General features: G+C 31.0%; 1 protein-coding gene across 1 annotated transcript in view; it reads left to right on the top strand.

Annotated features, from left to right (window-relative positions):
- The first annotated feature begins 822 nt into the window (after positions 1-822).
- Positions 823-20,686, top strand: part of LOC146532475 (protein qui-1) — a 91,108-nt gene continuing 71,244 nt past the window's right edge. Inside the window, exon 1 of the mRNA XM_085195961.1 lies at positions 823-961. The gene's annotated coding sequence lies outside the window, so the exon portion shown is untranslated. The remainder of the gene's footprint in view (positions 962-20,686) is intronic.

Raw genomic sequence — 20,686 nt, 5'->3', positions numbered from 1 at the left:
TTGAGTTTCGCCACTCAACACGCCTTTAAAATTCGGCGGAAAGTGAGGAACGGAGTGTCTTGACACTAGGTTCCCTCTGCCTAACCTGCTGCGTGCGGGATACAGCGTGAAGCTGATTTTATTTTATGTTATATTCATTAGTTATCCTATTTATGAAGAGAGATTAGTAAAAGAGATAAAGTGAGAATTGGGTTGGTTTTAAAATATAAGTGTGAAATCAGAGTCAAGTTAAATGTGAATTAATCCGTCATTCTGAACTCTACCGACAAAAAAATGAGATATCTGTATTTATTATTGATTTTAATATTATCCCAATTTTGAGTTCGATATTTACTCAGAGGGATGAATTATTTGCATTTCCTAACGAGACAAAGCACGACGTTTGCGTTGAGTTCATAGCACATAGTGCCTCCAAAATTAGGCGGAGTGTCTTTAACACTAGATTCTCTCAGGCTATTCTGTATTATGTGGAATATAGCGTGAAGCGAAAAAAATAGAAAGTAAATTACACAAGATTAATTTATTTCCGGACAAAGACAAACGTGTCTCACGTTAAAATTACTTGTATTTGTTTGCGATAATATCAAAACCTCATTTTCATTCTAACAACACGAATCTTTTATCCTTATCCCATTGTTACGGCATTTGAATCGCTATAGAAATATAAAGATAGCAGGAAAGCAATGACGCGTAGTGAACCACCTTAGGGCGGGCGGGCCTTCTCCGTCCCGCACCTTGGCGCAGTCTACCTCCGGCCTCGGTATATGATGGACGTGCACCACGTGGTTATACCAATCGTGATTACCGCGTAATCATAATATTAAAAATATGAATTAAAATTACGATTTATTACTTGGTAATTTAATATTATTAACTCTTTATAGTGCCAGTGATTTAATAACTGAGTGTTTGTGTTTTGTGAGGGGATTTTCGTTGATTTCTTTGATTCAGGTGTATTTAGGTAAGATTAATTATATTTTTAATATTTTTATTGAAAAATATATCTTACATATATATATATATATATATATATATATATATATATATATATAGTTGCATATTTATACTGAAAAATTTATACAAAAAGTGTTATTTATGGGCATTAAATATTTTGAAGTTTAATCAATGTTATTTCTGTAATAATATCTATATTTTTAAATATCTTCTTTTACACATAAACTTGCTTCAAAAAACGTTCTAATTGATTATACCTATATTTGCTTTAGTAGTACAACCTAATAGAATAAACATATTCATAAGTAATCACTAATGGTGTGCCAGTGACAAGTAGATGAGTTTGCTTGTCATTGACATTATATATTGAAGAATAATTTATGTTATGTTTATTTAATATTTCTATCAATTTTCTCTTTCAAAATTCTTCAATATGTTTAACAGAACACTAAGCCATTAACGAGTTATGGCAGTGTTAAATCACTATGCTCTCTTTTTTGTATATATGTATCATATATTGAGGCCATCATCAGGCGCTCATCATATCATATCATATCATATCTCATCATATCAGAGTATGATCGGGAAATTATTTTTTGGATAATCATTTTAGGAATCCACCACAACGCCTATCAAATTAAGAAAAAAATGTTTTTAACAATATTAGTATTTTTGTAGAAAATAACAATGTACTGATAACTAAAACCTTGAACTCGAATAATAAATCGATTAAAACGAAAAATTTGGAACACCCAAATAGTTGAAATATTAAGTTATCATTAGCACATAAAGATAAAAAATATGTTTAATGTAAATGCTCGGTACACTAAAGATATGGGTCGCCACAGGTCAAAGATACGTAGAAGCGCGTGCGTTGAAAATTCATAATTAAACTACTAAGGATTGTCCTCCACTTGAGTAAAAAAAATCGCTTGTCATCATGTTTTGTATATAAAATGTAGAGCTTTTCAAATAAATTTAATAAATTATTATTAAATAATATGACGTCATTACCTGCATATGTATGCAGGTAATGACGTCATATTTTTTTAGCTTTACCTGTATACCGCACATAGCATACCGCAAGGTAGGCAGAGAGAACATGGGACTCTGGATATTAAGAGACTCTGTTCTCATTAAGACTTCCGTTCAGTAGCGAATACGTTGCGTTACACTTAATATATTTTTCCAATTGCTTTTGAAATTTATATACAGGGTGTCCCAGGAGTCAACGATAAAACGAAAACAGGTGATAGACCAAGTCGTGACAGTTATGAGAAAAATATTAAAAAAAATCTGTGTCATCTATTTTTCATATTATATTGATTTAAAAAAAATCGGAAAAACCGACACCCTGTGATGGTTTTTCAAGCCCTAAGACTACAAATATTACTCTTTTTTCATTTTTTTTTCTGTAATGTAATCATGAGTAACCCTTCTGTGAATTACGGCTTAAAATTGAAACATACCTGCATCGGTTTTCAATAAAATGCCGTGTTTTTGCCAAACATTAAATTCAAAATATTTAGTACACCCAACTTTAACCGACTGTACTATAAAAAAATGTACTACACTGTTTTTGCAAGTAACTTTAAAAGTTGGCGCATTTAATCTGGATTCCGAAATGGTACGATACTTGCTGGATTACTTCTTTGTTGAAGAGAGAAAAATCGAAATACACGATAATCGGGATGACGTTCAACATTTTGGTATGTTTTCCGATACATTCTAGCTGCAGCATTAGCATTACATAACCATTCTCCATGAATGAAATGCATATTGACAATGTGTCAAAGACCGAGTATATGGCTTGCGAGATCGCGGACTCGAGCACTATCCTTATAGGTCCTGGGTCAGCCCCTAAGTCGAAAAAGTTCAGGTATCTTAGATCCGTCATGCACGAGTCAGGAGGCATCGATCATGATCTCCATGGTCGGATAAGCGTTGCCTGGGCTAAGTGGCGGGAGGTCACTGGTGTGGTCTGTGATCGCAGGATACCGTCCAAACCTTTTCCGACTTAGGGGCTGGCCCAGGACTTATAAGGATAGTGCTCGAGTCCGGGCTCTCACAGGCCATATACTAGGTCTTTGACACATTGTCAAGATGCATTTCATTCATGGAGAATGGTTATGTAATGCTAATGCTGCAGCTAGAATATATCGGAAAACATACCAAAATGTTGAACGTCATCCCGATTATCGTGTATTTCGATTTTTCTCTCTTCAACAAAGAAGTAATCCAGCAAGTATCGTACCATTTCGGAATCCAGATTAAATGCGCCAACTTTTAAAGTTACTTGCAAAAACAGTGTAGTACATTTTTTTTATAGTACAGTCGGTTAAAGTTGGGTGTACTAAATATTTTGAATTTAATGTTTGGCAAAAACACGGCATTTTATTGAAAACCGATGCAGGTATGTTTCAATTTTAAGCCGTAATTCACAGAAGGGTTACTCATGATTACATTACAGAAAAAAAATGAAAAAAGAGTAATATTTGTAGTCATAGGGCTTGAAAAACCATCACAGGGTGTCGGTTTTTCCGATTTTTTTTAAATCAATATAATATGAAAAATAGATGACACAGATTTTTTTTAATATTTTTCTCATAACTGTCACGACTTGGTCTATCACCTGTTTTCGTTTTATCGTTGACTCCTGGGACATCCTGTATATGCCTATAAGGAAAGAAATTGTCATAAAGATAAAAAAATCGAGCCGATTATTAAAATATATAGCGCTATACTATACTATATTACAGTGGGTAAACCTAACAATGTAATATTAGAATATGCAAAGTTCCTCGCTCATGTCGGCGCGCTAAAAGATGAGTTGGTTTTAACGACTGCCTCGCAACCTACATAAATAATATGAGATACACGTAAGAGGTGAAATGTAAACAAAGCCTAACCTTAGACAAACGGTAGAGTTAATTTTTATATGTTATAGTACAGTTTTCCTATTTTATGTTGCTATTTTCAAAATAAATGTGTTGTTTTTTTGTCAAGCAAGGTCAGAGTCATCTTAGTATCGATACACTCCATTGTCTACTTTTCGTCTGAATTTGAGACATTGCCTCTTAGGTGGCGGAAATTTTCACAGCGCTTTATGTTACCAAAGTAGATAAAAGAAATAATTTAAACATAATTCGGCAAGCAGAAGTGTCTTAGAGGGAACGGCATGTCCTAACACTAGGTTCCCAGGTTGCCTCTGCTTATTATTGTTGCACGGGTTCACGTTACAGCGTAAACCTAAATAAAAAATCCCGGAGTGAGAATCGACCTACAACCATTGCTCTTACAGTTACATACATTTTAACATTATTTTTTATGAGTAATTGAATGCTGAAAAACTGATGGTCAAAACGAATATATTTAAATTTTTATTAAATGAATCAAATTCACATCATTTCATATAGAGTAAGTGAAGTATTATTTTCCTTGTAAACTACCTCAATACAATATAGTAATGTCTCCTTTTAAACTCAAATATATAGCAAATAAAAATACTTTCTTTTATATTTTGTATTTACATCCCTAAATATAAGCATAAAAATTATTTGAAGACTGTGTAAATTGAAATTGATAACAGAGATGGATCAAGGGAAATGCGATAAAGGAACTCACTCGGTGGAATGAATTTGTAAATAAATGTTTTGTAACTTTTCTTTTTTTAGCTTCACCCTGTATCTTGTTTTTAGTAGATTAGGCAGAGGGAACCTAGTGTTGACTCCACATTCCATCCAGCGTTGAGTTACAATGTTCTTGCTAGAGTCACTATTTACTAACTCCACGTCGCTATTTTTTTGTTTCCAAAGCGAGGAAATGAAAATGATTTTTCCCCTCGATTAGGAATCCAACCGACGACTATTACGTTTATAGACGGACACATCAGGGCGGTTATGTCTCGTGTAAATTGAAAATCAGAGAAATATGAATTAATTTAATTATAGTAAAATCCACGGCAAGATGATTCCATTCCATCTATGCTTTCGGGGGCTGAATCGTAATAGATATCGATTCCAACAGAAGGGGAAACATTTAAAATATAGAACATTTTTTAGTCTGCTGCAAGTTAGGACTGCAAGAATAAAAAAAAAATCTTTGAAGATATAAAAAGAAATTACAGTCAACCTATTAAATCCATTAAGTATATTGGTTACTTCGTACTGTGATTACAATCAATAGTTCAACCATTGAATACTAAACTACACATTTATCAGTACATATATTACAAAACAAATCAGAGGTTATTTTATTCTAATGGAGTGCCGAATTTATTTAAATCGCGATTGACACGTCCATGTTTAGATAACGTTTCCGTTTTATATCACGCGAAATGAGTGTGACACAAGCATTATTATTTTTAAAATTTATTACATTTAATACTGCATTAGGTCATATTTTTGTGCTGTGGTAATAAGATATGGAAATTTATGTGAAAAAATCTAAAACATGTAGAGTTTGATGGAAATATGATAAAAATAAATATTTATGTAGAGTGATGAGATAGCTTTCGCTTCGCTTTTCAAACGTGTTTCACTGTACAAAATGATTGAGCTTTACGCTGTATCCCGCGTATATCAGGGTAGGCAGAGGGAACATATTGCTAAGACTTTTCAGAGACATTACGTGTTACGTGTGGTTTCTACAGTAAGGAAATGAAGATAATTTCTCCAGCTAATGGAAATCGAACCGTTGTGAGTTCGTCGTGTTTACAGTCAGTTTTTATACTCTATATATTAAAATATTTTTAATTCCCTTATCTGGTCAATGCGGTGATCAATTCTACCGCTCTCTACCTAATCTCCTTATTTGAAAAGAAAACGGTGTAACCTACGCCTTAATTACTGATGCCTATAATGTGGGAGCTGCGTGAAAATAAAAAAATAATATTGATTTAGGGCATGAGAAATCGTATGTGCTATAAACGATGTACTAAAATCCAGGATTAAGCTAGCATTGTGTTGACCATAAATTCCACCAGCGCTTTTGTCCCAATTTGAATAGAGCAAAGCGTTTTGGTTTGAATGAATAGGGTATTAGAAGAAAGGTGATGTTACAGCATATTGGTTCTATGCCTCATAGTCAATTCTAGGTTTAAAAAATATTTTATTAACGTATATGTCTATATGACTATATACACAAGATATACTAGACTATATAAACAAGACTTTGTTAAAATTATTTTTTACGATAACAAATGGTTTTTAACTGTTAATATATAGGATAAACTCTTATATAATTATTGAAGATATAATCAGCCCGTGGTGACGCAGTTGCACAAAAGTGTTACTGTAAACGGAACGGTGCTAAGTTCGATTCCCACTCCGAGAATTGAATTATTATTTATTAATATTTTCATTTCATTGCTCTGGTAACAAGGCAAAGCGCGAAGTTGAGGTTTGCACCACTCAACACGTAATGCTTCCAGAATTCGGCGGAAAGTGGCTTCTTAATACTAGGCTTCCTCTGCCTATCCTGCGATATAAATTGCTATGTATAGTTAAAAAAAGGACAAACAACAAGAAAAATCTATGAAATATCACTGAAAAATACACATCCTAACATGATTACTAAAAAATAACTTTACTCAAGCCTTTCTTAGAAAATAATCCAAGTTGTAACAAAACGAACGAATGAATGAACCTATATACCTATATACAAAAATTCTCTCGAAATGGAGCGAGCTAAATAAATGATGAGCTGGTTCGGAGCGTGATATCAATTATGTACGGGATACGGGACGGGACCGCTTTATTTTAGTCGCACCGGTAAATCAATACTTGGTATTAACTTAGCCGCATTGTTGGATACTACTAGTTTGTAGAACCAGTGCTGTTTGATTAAGTATTTAATATTTTTATTAACGAGACAGCGCGGCGTTGAGTTCCGCCAATCTTCCAGAATTCGGCAGAAAGTGAGGAATGGAAGTGCCTTAACGCTAAGTTCCCAGGTTCCCTATGCTTACCTGTTATGTGCAGGATTCGATACGATTTTACATTATAATTTATTTACTTCATGAAAGCTAAGAAACGATAGGTGCAGATTTATTAAATATATCTATATATTTTTTTAAAAAAGTTATAATAAACGATAAAGATAATTTTCTGCTCATTTACAGAAGCTATCTATGCAAAGTAATTATGAATGTTTGAAATATTATATTATAAACGTAGTAATTTACATGTAAATAGGTTAAGGGTGTAGAAATAAGAAAAAATAGAAATTAGGTCTAGATTGTTAAAATATATATCACTACATATCCTACGTGTTCTAGTGTAGGCAAGTGTCTTTTTACTCTTTTATTTATCCACCCGGTACGCGGAAGTAGAATTATAATACCTTTTTAAAAAAAATATATTAAAAAACTTTTTATTTCAAATTACTGCAACGAAATCTTGTATGAACGAACACGTATTATTGGTAATTGAAAAGTCAAATAAGAACACCTATTTTATTTATGTAAATATAGACACAACTCTCAAGGGATATCTTAATAATTTCTCCCAGCCCAAATTGACATCCACTGTCACAAATTATTCACTAGTTAAATTCTGACAATTTTTAAAAAAATATTAGCATTTTAATAGGCGCCGAAGGTTTAATATATACAAATGTATGTAAATATAGACCTAGTTATTTTTATGAAAATAAATACATTTAGGTATTCTATATGATCTAGATAATGTCTTTTTAGGGTTCTCTAAAAAAAACTTTAATGGGGTTAATTTATTGTCTGTCTGAGCTGAAATTAATGTCAAATATTCACGTGTACGTTTTCTTGGAGCACAGAAACAAATTTAATTTTTGAGTCAACGCAATGAAAAATTATATTAAAATTACTTTCCAGTAGTTAGAATTTGCTATACAAATAAAAGAAAATATCGAAATTTATATTTAACTTGATTAGCGAACCCTCGGTAAGCGAGTCCAATTCGCGCTTGACCAATTTTTATTGTGTGAAAAAATCAAAGGGTCACAGTGGCCCATCATAGAAGATAATATGTAAATAGAATTTTATGATGTGGTGTCTTTAAGGTAATTAACATAAGTACATTATAACAAAGGTTCATACGAGTAGCATATATCTTTGTCTGGCATCAGAGTTGTTAAAAAACTAATTGAGCTAATAATTTAATATCAGCAGGAAAGGCAGCCATGGCTACTAAATTATATTTAATAATAATTATATTATATACACATATTATCAAAATGATAAATAATTGTGTCTTATCAATATTCGCCACCAAGTTTTCTTTGAACTGTCCGCAAGACACTGTAAATTTTGAAAACAAACATTTCCTTAGCTTTTAAAATTAATTAAACCTACGTAAAACAAATAAGTTCAAGAAGATCCATCAAATGGGTCTTGTAATTAATTCAAGTTTCAACTTAAAGCGGTTTTTCAAAGTTGTCGAATTTCCCGAGGCGGCCTTTCACGCTTAATCGGCTACTTAGATCCAAACTCTAATATTTTGGAAACATTACGTCATTATTTATTTGAAAAGGGTTTCTGATGTTCGTAGCTATGATGCTGATGCTGCGGTAAGTAGGTAAGATCTCTTATCTCTTATCTACATAGTAATGCCTTTGTTCTTTACAGATGGATATAAATCGTGGATTTTGTCGGGCTTCTGCCAAGACGTCTAGTTCAATTACATCAGACGTCACTTTGATGTTGCTTAATGGTTATAGAATAGTATAGAATTGAAAAAGAATCTTTAAAATATGATATATCTATTTTGCTGGTAATTCTTGTTAAATTCTGTAAATCTTACGAAATATGTAAATCTTATATTGGTCACGAACATTGCTTTATAAAACATAGTAAATTGAAACTTTACCTAGAAACTGAAAATATTATTAACTAATGAAATATAAAAATTACAAGCATAGATAATTAAGTACTTAAACTAAAATCTTAAGTAGATACCAATTAGCTAAACTTTACAATGTTTATACAGATGACAAATTTGATCTTGTCAGCAAACTGGCTCAAACTCTTTCCTAATTAATGCAAGTTCTCTTGAGACTGTTAACTGTCGAATTTAGTCATGAAAGCTTCTCGTATTAACATAATTCCTTTATGAAATAATGTTATTATACATGTTATTATTATCATTTTTAATTGAGATTTACTATGCATATTACTTGTTTTTATATTTTATATGTATTTTGCAGTAAAAAATACTTAAAACCGATATATATATATATCTTGTTTCTTTTGTATATATTTTAGTAAAATACATTAAACAAAAACATAAAATATTTCGTGTATGGACGTCAAGTATCTCTTATAAGAGATCCCTTACGGTCAACGTATGAAAGTGGTTAAGTGTATATTGTACTCTATTAAGACATAAGGATCTCTATATAAGACAAAACACAGTTTTGCTCAATTCTACATTATGCAAAACAATTTGGTTTTTTCTAATTCGTATAAACTTCCCTAAAAGGACTTTTCCCAACTTTGCCACAAAGATTTAAGGCATAAAACATATTTGCTAGGTATAGTAAACTTTATGTACAACTGTATGTGAAAGTGCTTTATATAAAAATGTAAAAGTTTTTACATTCTTCAGTTTCAGGCTGCAATCTTTTTCGGATTTTTATTTAAAGCCACTCTCGCGGAAATGTCCATATTAAAATTATATTTAATAAAAGCTCCCCACTACTATACGCAATGTCCTTGAAAAGTATGAAAAGAGAAGAGAGAAAAGAAGAGAAGAGAAGAAAGAGTGTACTTACTCCAGATTCTCTTCTAGAATTACGTTTCATGCGGGAGACTGGTGACAACATTGTTCGTCACAGCTTCCATATTTGACACACAGGTGTTCAGAATAAACATATTTATATGTGTACTAGAATTATTTTACACTTCGTTACTATTATCTTAAAACAAACATTAGATATCTCGCAGATAGTACATAGTCTCTTACGTAAAAGGTTTATTTGATCTCATTATCTATGCCAGAGCATTGGTAATGCAAATTTACCAATTTCATTGTCTTCTGAGTAAATAAAAAATAATAATTTGGAGTAACAAGTGAATTCTTGCGATCCAAATTCATAATTTTAGCTATTTGTCTTAAGTAACCAGATACAAAGTATTATTTTAGACGTCTCGAGTTTTGATTAGAATAATTTTCTATGTTGTTGTTATTATTTGTAAATACAGGTACAGTAACTTTACAAATGCTAAATTTACCTACAATTTTTAAAGTATAATTTTTGCTGATTTTACCTTTTGGGTATGGAAACAATTATACTGAGTAATGAGTATAAACGTACTTATGGTACATATCTGTGCACTCGTCTGTGGCTTTACTCAGAAAGAGCCTAACCGATATAAATGCAATTTAAAGAAGGATATTCACTTTTATTAAATTACTTGAAATTGTATTTTTAACGTATATATGTATACGCATAAATATAAACAGTTAATGTAACAATATAAAAATAATACAAATTAGTATAAAATAATTATGTAGTCAAAAGCGGGCGAAGCCGCCAGCGATTCGTTAGTCCTTGAAATAGTTATCCTGTATATTTATTTGTTAATATTATTTTACGTAACACTATCTATCTTCCATCACAGACAGTGAACTAGTTTTATTTCCATCGTAGTGCCTATATCCACTATAATCTTATTAATTCAGCTCTCTGGGTCGTACGACGACGAGTGCTCTTCAGTTTTTGAGTGCGGGAGACCTCGTTATGCGAAACAGGACGCAATCACACTAACTACGTTTCTTTGTCGTTTATATAGATTGCGTTGGGAATATACACTTCACGATGTTATATAAGCTTTCTTTGAGTTATTTACTTTAGAATTACGATATATAAAATATAATTTACAATGGATTCATGTGAATTACGAGTACATTGTTAAAGTAATTGTTAATTGTTTAAATTACTCTTAAATTAAGCAAAATAGAATTTCAAAGGAATAATTTAAATACTATTTTGCCTATGATACACGATATAGCAAGTTTAATAATGAGGATTCACATTACAAAGCTCTATGAATAAACGATCTAATAACGCCTAGAAACTTCAAAGTAGACTAATAAGTTAAACCCTTTCGTCTGAAGTAATCTAGCAGAAAATAAAATTAAGAAGCTTTTTATTTGCAAAAAGGGTCAGATCAAAGGAAATTTTCAATATTAAAATTATAGTAGGTATTAAAGTGAATTTAAGAAAATAATATTAAATATATAAATATGTGGGTGACACTAAAACAGGTTGATTATTGTTTGGGAGTTATTTCGAAAGGTAAGGAATATCTGGAGCGGACGTGAACACTCGGTTTTATGTTCCCATTTAGGAAATTATACGAGCTGTAAAAACGACGTAAATTTATGTCACCGAGATGACTATATCCATATACGGTAAATATATGGATATAGTCATCTCGGCACTGCGTACTTTTAATATGGATTTGTACGGTCTAAATATTTTTTTATTAGTTTCCCGCGTCCTGCATACAGTAGTGTATGTATAGGGAAACTAGTGTTAAAACTCTACGTTCCCCATTATCCGCCGAATTTTTGGGACAGCGTGTTGGGTGTCGAAAGTCTACGCCTCGTTTCGCCTGGTTACCAAAGTGAGAAAATGGAAATATTAAATAATTAATTTTCTCGAGTGGGAATCGAACACATAACCTTAGCTCTTACAATCACTCTCTCTGCCACTGCGCCACGACGGATCTAAATATTATTATATTATCCATTAATATTAAATATAATATTTTTATTTCAAACAAAACGTGTATTTTATAATTAGTTAACACAATAATTATTTTTTCATTATGATTCTTTATAAAAGCTATTGTCGTTTGAAAGTTTCTTTTTTTATATTATCTTTACAAATTTTTTATACAATTAGCTGTATCAATATTTATTTCTAAGTATTCAATTTCTCGAAGAAAACAATATATTTTCTTCAATAAACTTTAAATTAAATAATTTACTAGTTCTAAATAACTGTCTAAGTATAACTTATCTAACATTGATTTATTTGGTAATTATTATTAATGTTATAGGTATTATATTTCTTCAGATTCACGCATTATCATATCGGGAAAATAAAGGAACAAATATTTTATTTTTCCTCCTCTAGGCTTCGAATTCACAACTACATGTGTCATTTCCATCCCATAATCCACACTAATTTCAGTGATGGCAATTTCATGCATGTTTCACTTTATTTTCTTGTTGCTTTGAGTCTATGGTGGGCTCTTGTGTGAAACAGGGCTTACAACTTACAGGGCGCAAAGAACACTTGGCCAGCATCGTTATATGTGTACAGGAGGAGGGTTTGGACATTCAGTAATTGGTGATTGACATCATCGTCTACTTTCTAGGCGGTGAATGTTTGTACATCTCTTTATATTTAAAAAAATAATGCTTCGACATTCCGGACTTCACAAATAATGTAACAAAGACTTTATTTTAGATATATTGATATATTTTTGTTTGTCCTAAAAAATATGGTATATGTTATAAAATAATATGTTTTAAATTTTCCAAAATAAATTTTACACTGTTTATACGTATACAGTATATTTATATTAAATATGTATATTATAATTTTAAATATGTTCCTAACGTCGTCCGCGTAAGCGTGTCTGTCAGTCTCATCATAAATATCATTTGGAAGACAAGACTGACGTCGTACGTGCGCAGACTCGCAATTTCGTGATGCGTTTAATCATATTAACTTCGCTGTTTAAACGTGAAATTTGTCTTTGTAGCGTACAGCCGTGTTATACATTATACACCGCGTTTACTTTTTTACTCTGACAAGCTTTCAAGCTCAAGCTCAAGCTTTCAAGCAAACTTCTGAAAAGTTAAGTATATAAAGCTAAATAATATTCAATGACTTTCCCGCATCATATATATTGAGATTTGTGTATTAGTTAAGTATTATATCTTTTTATATTAACTTTGTTAAAGGATTTTTATTATTAATCTAAACAAATGAGTTTTTAATGGAAAACCATTACAAGCCAACCAGCCACGCCATTATATAGAATCAATTCCCCACTTTTGACAAATTCTCGAGGCATTGCGCGTTGAGCCTTTGTCTTGTTACCATACCGAGGACATTAAAATATTAAATAATTCATTCTCTAGAGTAGAAATCGAACTTACAACCTATGCGCTTACAGACACACTGTGCCATTAGGCCACAGCGACAACGATTAGATGTATATAATGTTTTGAATCTTACTACAAAGGAGCAATACCTCCTGCTTAAGGCGTAAGTAAGATGTTTCTTGAATATTACAACTCAACAAGTAATAATTAATGAACTGATAATAATTAATTAATAATACACATTACTCTGTAACATGCTCAGGTGTATTCAAAAAAGGTATATTTCATTGTTTACAACGCAGTTACCGTATAATATAATAGTAAGATTAATTATTTTATTATTATAAAATAGAGAACGAAAATTTAAAATAAGATGAAAAAGTATCAGATTTCATCACTCCCTTTGGTTCCACACTTCTGTTCTCCATTTTCCGCTTGATCCTGGATGCATTGCGTGTTGAATTGCGGAACTTAACGCCGCGATCTGCTTTGTTACAAAAGCGAGGAAAAATTCAAAATGATGTGAGTCAAATTCTAAATATTAATCTAATAAGTGAGTATCAAATATTAAATATTAGTCAAAATGTAGTACATATTATGGTGAATGTTGCATTCCCAGCGTAGTTAATCCCATTACTGCCGCTTGTTTGGATGCAAGATGGGCCTTTGTGGCGTTCTATCCGCTCGTCTGTGAACGACTCCATCACGCTTTATTGCGAAATGTATGGTATTAACTGAATTATTAAATACCAAAAAAGGATATCTACTTTGATTTGTATAGAAAGCAAAAAATATTTAATTGGTTTAAAATTTATTTAAAACAAAACATGAACACCATAGTGAACTTTGACTAGATTTATTTTCACGCCATAAATAATATGCCTATACCCACATTTTCTTAACATTATTTATAAGCAGTGGCAAGGCATGATAAAGTTAACAATTTTTTTTATTTAATTTTGCATTTTTTTTACTTCAATAAAATCAACTATAATTGAATAAATAACTATAATAATCTTTACTACGTATTTTAAAATAAACAAAAAATAACTATTTTAAATACTATCCGAGTTAACTATTCAGATCAAATAAGAACTCTAGTGATAATGATCTATTTCAACAAACACGCTAAAAGTACATATTTATTAAAGTGACGTCTGTATATAGACAGGATAGCACGACAGTGATTCGAGGCCATAATATGAATAAATTATCTTATACTAAAATAAACCATATACTCATATTCTACTTTATTTTACCATTACCATTCTACTTTATTTTACCATTTTCAATTAAAAAAATTGAGTAGAAAATGGTACACGAAGTGTTTTAACTCTATATTGTCTCTGCCAAACGAGAAGTTGCAAAAAATATTGATTTTATATATATTAACTATTTATATTGATTTCAATACCAAAATATACAGCAGGCACTTTATTCTCTAAATATATCACTTTTACATATACTTATTTTGTATGAGATTCTACATATACATATATGAGAATAGAGAACGTGACTAAGCATCCCGCTTCTCCGCTTACCGTCGGATTAATTTCGAAAGGGATTTGTTGTATATTGGTTTCTAACATATTAAAAGACTGTATTTGAATATATAAAATATAAGCTTACAATATATATTACAAGCTACAAAAGAAATGTTATTATATAGAAGTCTTATTATCTATCTATATATATATAAAATCGAAAGGTCACTCACTCATCACGAAATCTCAGAAACTACAAGTGCTAGGAATCTGAAATTTTTTCATAGGAGTTACTTATAGGACGTAGGTGCTCGCTAAGACGGGAATTTGCAATATTCGACTTCTAAGGGGTTGTTTTTGGGGTCGCAAGTTTGTATGAAACTTCGTTACTACAAATGGTAGGAGTCTCAAATTTTGCATAGACGTCACTGGGACGTAGTCATGGAGACAGACAACATTTTGATTAAAAATATTTGGTATCCAAAACATCAGGCTATTTCGTTTGACAAACTATATATTGTATTTTGGAAAACTTTTTTTTCCTCCTTCAAAAAGTCAGCGCCCAGTTAAAAAATTGTATACATTAAACCTTCGAACATATATATATATAGCACAGTATGTTTTTGCCAAAGGGTCGTAGTGTTAAAACACTGCTTTATCGTTAAAGTACCACCGTTTACCACTTACTCAAGGCATTATGAGTTAATTGGTGAAACCCAACAGACGGAATCCTCGTTACCGGAGCGAGAATATAAAACTATTAAATATTTAGATTTTAAGCGACACCTAAAAAGACACAAGAATTCTCAATCTCAATCATGGAACACAATATAAAAATTCTCTAACTACATATTGCTATTTAATTATCAACAGTTAGTTACTGGGAAATAAAATTCCCAGCAGGTTCAATGAAAGCGCGTTCCAATTCTATTTTGGTTTTTATGGAATACTGAATTCGTCCCGTTATGTATGATTCACGGTAACAAAGACCAGATGTAAAATACAATAAGGATATAAAAAGAGAGTAATATTTTTGGATTTATTTAATAATAAAAAGATATTAAAGAAAACAAAAATTTTTAATATCATAATAATTTACATTATTATGTAAATTAAATAAAATCATATAGTTTGAATTAAAATGACCAAACCGAACTCACCGTTGGATTTGTTGTTTTTTTAATTTCCAATAAATATTTTTAAGGGAATCGAACTCACAAACATCGATTATACACAACATTACCCAACTGTCTCACAATAGTGTGTAATTTTTGATAATAGTAACATCATTATTAATAGCGAAGAGCTGAAGATCGAGCGTAATGGCGTCAGCCATTGGGGAGGCCTATGTCCAGCAGTAGACGAGGACAGCCTGATGATGAGGATGATGATGATGATGAATAACAATATAAAAATGCAAGGGCTTATAATTTTACAACCTGAACTCCCAACAAAAACACACTTTGAACAGGTGATAAAAATTCACTTACGCCCAATTTCCTAAGTGCCTGCATTAAGATGCTGAATCACGAACACATTGTCGTCGTAATATCCATAACATTCCCTCTACATGCATTCAAGTACGAGCATATTCTGCAAGAGCTTTAAGAAGCTTTTACAGTTTTAGAATATAACATTTGAACGGCTTATTACTTTTGAATGTCTTTGTTGTTACATTTGAATATTATTTAGTATGATTGTGGTAAGGTCTTTTATGAGGTAATTGTTTTACCATAAAAATAGCATTTAGCTTAAGGTAAAAACACTCTGCTTTACGCTTTCTACACGAATTCAAAATGTAGTATTTCGTAGTGGGTACCTCAATACCATAGTTTGTAAGGATACCGGGAAATGAACCACAATTTCCAATGCAATTACTAATCTATATAATATACTAAGAAAAATTGAAATTGTATAAAAATATTGATTTATTAAACTTCGATTACTAAATCTGTATTTTATACAATTGTCTAATTACTGTATGAAATTGTCTTATAAATATGTTACTTATTTTAAAATTCTACTTGCTGCCATTAGGTCTAAAAACGAGCATGTTGGATTATCTGTTTAATCGATAACACAGTTTCGTTGCAAAATTCCTGTATTTTTTGCGTAACAGTTACAAGGAGATATATCGAGATAACGTCATGAATTATGTTATTACTTATTTAACGAGCTAGTGCTTTAGTTAGAAGTTATAATTACTATATAAATATGTTTAAATTGTAAATTGTACAGAGGAAAACTGTAGTGGATTATAACTATTTTTATAATATATTATGAGGCCGGTCGTGGCGCAGGAGCACACGTTTCTGTAAACGGGACTGGTTGTGGGTTCGATCCCCGCTCGAAGAAATGATTTAAAATGTATATTTTAATTTTTTCGTTCTGGTGTGGAGGCAAAGCGCGGCGTTATTCGCCACTCAACACACACAGTGCCTCCAGAATTCGAGGGAAAATGGGGAACGGAGTGTCCTAACCTTGGTTCCCTCTGCCTGCCCCGCTGTGTGCGGGATACAGCGTGAAGTTGACTTAAAAGATGATAGATAAATAATTTCATACTGATATTATATTTTCATGTAAAATAACTATTTCACATATATTAGTCACTTGCAGCAATTTCGCTGTACTTTAACTCTTTATACTAAGCACTTAAAATACATAAGTTTAAAAAATATATTATACAAACCTGACCTAACCTAAAAGAGCAGCTAGTATTTCCCACAAAAAACCTTATCGTCCATTATTTGAATTGACCGCCATATCATATTCCACGTAATACGACACTGTTTCCTAGAACAAATATTTGCGCCCGCAAAGAAATTGTGAAGCTTTTCGTATCTTTCACATACCGACTAAACTGAAAGTAAAAAGAACAGACCAATAAATAAACTAAGACTTTCAAGTTATTACTCATAACCATAGTTTACTACACAAAAGAAAAATAACAGTTAATTATTAGTTTAGCAAAAGCTAATAAATAAAAGCACGGAAGAACCGCAAGCGTATACAATACGTGTATTATAATAAACGTAGCCGTTTCCATGGCTCGGTAAAAATAATTGAACTGTGTAGCGCAACGCTCTACCCTTTGATGTCAAACGCAGTTAGCGCATTTTAAAACAAAACTATCCTGTATACCTAGGTTCTAGGTGTACAGGCAGCACAATATAAAATGTTTATATACAGGAACTGATATTAGAGCATATTTCATGATTTTTATTGAAAATATGACACAGTCATTGTTTAAAGTTTTGACGTGACAACGTATTATAATTCATTGTCACGTTCCGCCCGAGCCGAGCGTGCAAGCGAGAGCGCAAGTCAGGCGATAGAGAGGTGCCAGCAGCCTAAGTATAATTTATGTAAAATCTATTTGAATTGATGAATGCAAATATATGTGAATTTATTGAAAAAAAATTAATTAACTCCTTACTATTATAGAAAATAATGATAACTCAGTGATTTTTTAGATATTTTTTATATTGGATAGTTAACTAGAAAGATAACTTCATGGTGCGGTTAACATACGATGAAGTAATCCAAAACTTTTCAATACTTACAAAATGTCAAAATGACGCATCATTTCATATGTGATCAGTGCTCTACTGGCACGCTCCTTAGCCATAAACTAAGAACTGAACTGAACATGTACATAATATTATTAATAATGTGGAATTTGAACAGTCATTGATAATCGATACGATGATAAAATGAAATATGCCAATAATAATGAGCGCTAGATATTATTTTATCATAGATATTTTATTGTTAGTAATAAAACACAAAAATTATATTGTTTAAACTGACGAAAATTCAATTCGACGGGTATGAATGTGTAAAATGTTTTTATATAATTCTATCAAAAATTACGAACAACTATCTCTGAACGAAATTACTATATTATTGCTATTAATATTTTTTTAATAAAAAGAAAACACAAATCAGGTTAAAGAACTTTTCATATTAACCCACTTCAATGTAGTACCTACAAAAGATAATACTAAATTTTTAGCACGAAACTCGTAAAAAGGTCATTACTTTCTATATAAAAAAGATTTCTGAAAAATAATGCCATTGTCCTAACCACTTTGTTTGTCTCTTTTATTTTATTTTTCCCCATCTCGGTCACAAACACGTGTGTCACCATAAATAAGAATATAACATGGGGCGAAGCGACTCGACCGTCCGTACGCTATGTATCATTCTTGTATTCTTTTTTTTGTAGCCATATATCTACAGTTTTTGTCTTTTTATTTTAGCAAGATCTAATTCTTTTCAAGATGTTGGTGTGAAAGTGCTACTTCAATAAAGTAAGGTATACTTAAAGAAAACAATGATAAATGTATTGTTTTTATAAGTATAGAATTTAGGGAATAATACAGCAATATATATATTTTTTTAATCATAAAATATCAGCATACTTTTGCAACTAGCTAGTAAATTTTTGATATCAGGCAATTTTCCTCTTATTATTGTTATCCAGTTGATAGAAATAAAGTTATATATTTTATTAAAACTTACATTCTTTTCTATATTAATAGACACATCGTGTTTTCAGAATGATAATTAAATATTATTCATTCACTTACATAAATAATCGTATAATATGAACTATAAAAAGACCACAGCATAAATATTTTAATCGTCATTTATAATCCACAAACCGTGCCCTAATTTCCAGTAGAGTTCGCAACACAATGCCAGTCTTTCTACGAAAGATCGATATTATATTCAACAACCGAAATGTGGAAATTTCTGTAGTAAATTCCACATTATATTCCATGTAATAGAGTTCAGAATTGCCTCACAGTACTAGTAATACGAGGAACTTCATTTTAACTTGGTTTTTGCAACAGGTGTGCCACTAAGTCTTGACTTACGACTGTAGAATATAGCTTAAGGGAAAGGAAAACCCAGCTACGGTTTTCCGAACAAAAGTTTAATTACTTGGTAGGGAATATGAAAGCAAAATATACATTAGAAAATTATTTTAGGCAAGTATCTATGTATCTGAATCTAGAAATATCTTGAGTAAAATTAAAGTGGTATTTTTTATAACTTAATAATAGGCAAGAAAAAAATATTTTAGTATCTAAATTTTCTTAGGTAAACTTTATAAATACTTTATTTTATAAGTTCAGAAACTGTTTAACAAATTACACACGATTCCGTGCAATGGGTTTTGCGTGACATGTCACAAATAATTAAAACTATAGGAACATTTCATTTATAATATCAGTCGAATATACCTTCACAGCGCCTTTCTTTCAGTATTTAACTAATGATTGAATAGAAAACATTTTTATTTGAATGACAGATTAAATAATGTACACTTTTACTGTAAAGAAGAAAGAAGACGGGAAGAAGAATTATTATATGAAAAGTTTTAATTTTGTTTAATAGTTACAAGAATACGTAAAATATATAACGAAGTTAAATTGAATTAATGTATTTATATAATTAATATACATACTTAAATTCAATTCAGCTTCATTCTTTTTCCCACATAGAGCTCGAGAAGCAGAGAAAACTTAATATTAAGATCAGCCTGCCAGCCAGTTTCTACTTTTTACCATTTTGGCACAGTGCCACAAATTCTGACTTTTCCGCCACTTAACACGCATTACCTCGAATTCCGATAGAAAGTGGAGAGTGGAGTGTTTTTTCGATATAACATAATGGTAAATAAATTAACTTATATTTCTATGAACTCTAAACTTAATTTAAATCCGACTACATAACCAATCGAGTGTTTGATTAAATTAATTAACATAATAATTAATAAGGCCGTGTCTATTAGGAACATGAGTAACCACAGCTATACTCGATTAGCTGCAATAATTAAGTGTAATTGAACTATTGTATTCTATATAGGTTTGTATAGAATACATTGTCGAAATGTTTTAGTGATACGTCACTACGTAATTCACTGTGTGATATGTGATAGAAATCCTAAATATTAAGTAAGTCATTTGCAGGCTTACTAAGTTTTATATAACAAATAGTTTTATATAAAGTAAGAATTAATACAAATATAAGAAACAATTATTTTAAAATATTTTACATATTATACAGGCATAATTTTAGAGTCTATAGCATATTATAATACAGTCATTAAATATGAATCTGTAGAAAAAAATGTAA

Source organism: Heliconius melpomene, chromosome 13 (genome assembly GCF_056956725.1).
Source record: "Heliconius melpomene rosina isolate 202511_hmr_F chromosome 13, ASM5695672v1, whole genome shotgun sequence".
Taxonomy (NCBI): Eukaryota; Metazoa; Arthropoda; class Insecta; order Lepidoptera; family Nymphalidae; genus Heliconius; species Heliconius melpomene.
Note: the sequence above shows the minus strand (reverse complement) of the source record. Positions and strands in the feature narration are given on the sequence as shown.